This window comes from Arachis hypogaea, chromosome 14 (genome assembly GCF_003086295.3).
Source record: "Arachis hypogaea cultivar Tifrunner chromosome 14, arahy.Tifrunner.gnm2.J5K5, whole genome shotgun sequence".
In the NCBI taxonomy this organism is placed as follows: domain Eukaryota; kingdom Viridiplantae; phylum Streptophyta; class Magnoliopsida; order Fabales; family Fabaceae; genus Arachis; species Arachis hypogaea.
The window spans coordinates 84,670,616-84,676,307 of NC_092049.1; positions in this window are offsets into that span (position 1 = coordinate 84,670,616).

Here is a 5,692-nt window from a genome sequence, read left to right on the forward strand (position 1 = left end):
GAACGATTATAATACCATACTACAGTTTCACATTATTACAATGTGAAAGATTACATAATATCAGTGCCATAATGGTGGTCAAAAAGCTCTAACTAGTTCCATGATCACAATATCACATGTAATTACCTAAAGAGCCGAAGCTGCTGGACCATCTGTAAGCTCTTGCATAAGGTACAAAACTCGTGCAGAAAATATACTTATTCATCCCAAAAATGATGCATATCAAGTTTAAAATAAGAATCAGCGCCAACAAGGACAACAATGATTAAGCAATACAGCTTTAAAACTTAGGAGCTTTAATTATACAAGTTAGGATAATATCTTCACTAATGTAGCATATCAATATATGATAAAATTCAAATCTAATAACTATGATTCAAATCTAATATATGATAAAACATAAACCCTATAGTCAATAGTAAATGCATTTCAACCCTAAACCACATTATCACTAACAGATCAAAATCAAACATTCTTAAAGCTGAAATAGGAATCATTCAAATAATTGATGAATAAAAAATTGATGGTATAAAATTTCACAAATGAAATCTCATTGCAATATAGTTTCCAAACCAACAATAATCCTTTCATACAAATATTTGTTTGTCACAAATAACAAACCCCTAAATTAATAACCAAAGTATTCAAACATCGGGTTGTTCTCCCTAGGAATTGCGATAAAGTGTCTTGTTATTGGCCATGAGGTATGTTTTGGGGTTTTTGAGATTAGAAACATGAAATGTAAATGGCAATGAAAATAAACTAACAACTAACAAAGCTCTTGACAAGGTATGAGAACTAGAAGTCCTATCCTAGTTATCCTCCTCAATTGTGATGAGGATTGTCCATTGCTCCCACTTAGTTAACATCTAATCATGGAGGAAAGTCAATTAGAAGAATTAACTTGAGTCCACAAGTCCTAGCCAACTCCAAAAGGAAAGACTAGCTTTAGTGGCATTCAAATCAATTAGCAACTTCTAATTATCAATCAACAAAGGGATTAGATAACTCAAAAGTCACTAATTACTCTACCTAGGCCAAGAGGAACAAAATCTATACTAAAATCCAACCAAGAATTTTATAAAACACATGGAAGGCATAAAAGGAAAGTAAAATGAATTAAGCAATTCAACAATAAAGGAACATGAATCATAAATTGCATTAAAAGAGAAATAGAAGAAACAAAAGTGTAGCAACATAAAAGTAGAGAATTACAAGAATTAAATGCTAAACTAGAGAAAGGAGATGTAGAAGAAAAAGAATTACATCAGAAAAAGTGAATCAAAGCATGAAATTAACCTATATCTAAGAAATTCTAATCTAGATCTAATCTAATCCTCATCTTAGAGAGAAGTGAGAGCTTCTCTCTCTAAAACTAACTTTCCCTCCAAAACTAAACTAAAACTAAACTAATGTGACTAGACTTGTGATTCCCCTTCAGTCCTTGGGTTAAATAGCATTAGAGATGAGTTGGATTTGGGCCTGGGAAGCCCAGAATTTGCCCCCAGCGTTTTGCCTTTAAGTGAGTCACGTGCGAGCATCGACGCGTACACGTGGGTCACGCGTACGCGTCGCTTGAAAATTTCCTATCCACGCGTACGCGTCATGTGCGCATACGCGTCGCCTTGCGACCTTATTCTTTCACGCGTGCGAGTCTGCTGCGCGTGCGCGTCGTTGATCTCATCCCAAATCCTTGCTTTTCTATGATTACTCCACCTTGCATGCTTTTCTCTCCATTCCTTTGATCCATTCTTAGCCTTTTCAACCTGAAATCACTAACACACACATCAAGGAATCTAGTGGAATCAAAGGTGAGTTAAAATAAACCAATTAAGGATCTAAAATACATGTTTTCACACTTAAGCACAAATTAGGAGACAATCATGAAACTATGTTATTTCATTGAATAAATATGGGTAAAAGGTGATAAAATCCCCTAAAATCATTACAAGATAAACCCTACAAATGGGGTTTATCAACCTCTCCACACTTAAACCAAGCATGTCATCATGCTTAAACCAAGAGAGAAACAAAGGGTATCAACATTTATTCAATGTAAATAAACTATATGCAACCTAAACTATATGCAACTATCTAAATGAATGATATTGCTTGGTCAAAATAAATCAATTCCTAAGAAGCATTTATGCACAAGGGCCAAGGACTAGCAAGTCTAATCCACAGTTGAATTGAGTTATTAAATATTTTTATAAACTTGCAAGAAAAGTGATGATCATAGGTGAAAACATGTAATTGAGCAATTGAACCCTCACTGGATGTGTATACGCTCTATTCGCTCAAGTGTTTAAGGTCGATTCACTCGATTCTCCCATAATCATGCTTTCCAGGATTTATTTTTCATCTAACAATCAACATTTATTTCATGCAAGCGTACAAGTATCATGGGGTCTTATTGATGTGGCGGAAATTGGCGAGTCAAGAATTTTTATAAGATATGCGTTGCAAGTATAGTTCTTAACCAACCAGAATCCTGCTTATCAATTTAGAAGGTTGTCACAAGAATTAAAATTAAAATACTAGGAGTATGAATCCCAGGTCGTCTCCCAACGAGTTACAGAAAGGTGTGCTATTTTATTAATCAGATGTTTTCAAAAAGGGTTTGAGTTGAATAAACAGGAAATTAAATTAGAGAAATTAAATAATTTAAATAAAAGCCTTGACTGGGAGTAGATTAGTTGGAAGCCCTATTCTTGTTGAAGTACTCTCAAGATTAATTGATAATTGAAGGTTGTTCTGTTTAGTTATCCCTTACTAGGTAAGGGAAAGTCAAACAAGTTGGAATGCTGTTTCCATTCACAAGTTCCAATCCGCTCAATTGAAAAGGATTAGTGTCAGTGACTAGAGAGCAATCCAATAATAAACCCAATTACAATCTTTCTTTTAAGCATCCCAACTCAAGGGTTCCTTTCAATCAACTCCCCATCAAGTTAGGGAACTACTCTCTCATTGTGAATGTAGAACTCATAACATAGGAAAGGGAATTAAAGAAAGACATGATAAATAAAACTCAAAGGAATCAATTAAAAATAAAATTAATTCTTGTATTAATAAATTCTAAAATAATCCAATAGTAAAATTGAGCAAATTAAAGGACATGGAAGAGTAAAACCAAGTAAAGAAAACGAACTAGAATGACGAAGTCTTGGTGAGGTAATAACTCTTCTCAATATCCCAATGCAAAGAGCAATAGAAGTAAAAATCTTATGAACTATGAATGTGTAGAGAGAAAACCTAGAGGAGGAGTAAAACTAGATCTAAAAACTAAAACTGTGTAGAATGAATGTTGTTGTTGGTTTCTGCATATTCTCTGGCTCTAGTCTGCTTTTTCGGGCCAAAAACTGGGTCAAAACAGGGCCCAAAATCGCCCCCAGCAAATTCTACAGATTATGCAGATTGCCCACGTCACGCGATCGCGTCATTCATGCAGACGCGTCATTCGGTGTTTTGCTTTTCCACGCGGGCGCGTCGTCCATGCCTCCGCGTCACTTGTGCTATTCCAATCCGTGTGGTCGCGTGAGCCATGTGGCCGCGTCACTTCTCGCTGGTCATCTCCTCAACTTCTTGTGTTCCTTCCATTTTTTGCAAGCTTCCTTTCCAATATCCAACTCATTCATGCCCTATAAAGCCTAAAACATTTAACACACAGATCACGACATCGAATGGAATAAAGGAGAATTAAAATACATAATTAAAAGTCTTTTAGGAAGCAAGTTTTTAATCATGTAATAATTTTAGGAAGGAAATATAAATGCATGCTAATCATATGAATAAGTGGGTAAAGATCATGATAAAACCACACAATTAAACACATTATAAACCATAAAATAGTGGTTTATCAACCTCCCCACACTTAAATATTAGCATGTCCTCATGCTTAGTTGAAGGAGATAAAATAAATGAGTAGGAACATGTAAAACTCATGCAATGCAATGCAACCTATATATGTAAGTGCAACTATATGATTCTTGTCCACTTGATCAATAGTAAATAAGCTCTTCAAAAGAATTACAAATCAAATTCCACTAATTCAATTCTCATACAGTAAGAACAGATAAATATGCAAGAAGATAGCTCATGAAAGCAGGGAACATAGAATTTTAAGCATTGAACCCTTACTGATGATGTATGTACGCTCTAATCTCTCTAGTGTATAGGGCAATCACTCTATCCTTCTCTAATCATGTTCTCTAATTTTTGTTCTTCTCCTAATCAATCAACAACATTTAATATACCAATGCAAACATCATGAGGTCTTTTCAAGGTTGTAATGGGGCCAAGGTAATGGTAAGGATACATATATGGCTGAGTGAGCTTATAAACTGAATCTTTAATTAACCCAAGCTTTAACATAAACTATATATATTCTATATAACTTTAAAATTCATACCTAGCTACCCAGAATTTCCCTTTCACATTCCATACTCATGTATCAACTTTTTATCTTAATTTTATCATACATGCATTGATCTTTGAATTCTTAACTTAACATTGGGGTAATTTTGTCCCCTTATTTATTTATTGAATATTTTTGGTTTTTTTTTACATAAACATAAGAATAAACATAGCTTATTAATGCATATATATTTTTAACTCTTATAGTTTCAAATGAGTAGGTATCCAAATTCCCATTGTATTATCATGGCACATTCCCTTATTATCTTTTGTTCCCACAATTTCCCATACATAATTAGCACACACAATTCTATCTTAAGCTAACCAAAGATTCAGTTTGGGATATATAATTGTTTTTCCGCTTAAGGCTAGTAATGTGATAAAATATAGAACAAATGGGATTTAAAGGCTCAAAGTGGCTAACAAAGGTAATTGAAAGGGTAGGCTTAATTTGGATAAGTGAGCTAAACAATTAATGGCCTCAATCATATGCAAACATATAAATATAATAAACATTGGATATATAGGATGGAACAAAATATAGATTACAATTATAGAGAAGTAAACACACAAGAATAAAATAATTATGGTTAAATAGTGTAACCATACATAAAGGCTCAAATCTCACAGGTTGTGTGTTATTTAGTTCAAAAATCATGTTCCAAATACAACTTCAAGAAAATTTAACATAAAAGTTTTAATTAAAATTAGTGAAATTTTGTTCCAAAAATAGAGTCTTAGAGGAAAAATTATTGTCATTTCAATCAAGTAGAACATGCATGCAACTAACCTATTACTATGCAATTTATCCTATTTTACAAAAGAAAAACTAACTAAATATCCTAATTTATTGGTGTTTAGGGAAGAGAAATTACCTTCGGAAGTCAGGTACTGACCGACCTCCCTACACTTAAGGCTTTGCACCGTCCTCGGTGCCATCTGTCAGAAACAAAGGTGGGCTGGTAGCAGTATCTCCACAGTCTGGGCCATCATGGCTTCCTGTGCTGGTAAAGGACGTGGAGTCCAGGGTGTCTGAGTCCTTGAATTTTCCCATAATCAGCTCCTTGAGGTATGTGAATCGGCGCTTGTTACGATGCTCTCTCATCTTAGCTTTGTGTTCCTGCCGATCCAACCTTTCGAGTATCTGATGGAGCAGTTGGTCTGTTGTAGGTGCTTGTGGTTAGGGCTGGAAGTGAGTCAAGCCAGCTCATGAGCCAGCTCGAGCTCGACTCGTTAACAGCTCGATAAGCTAAGCTCGTGAGCTGGTGAGCCAAGCTTG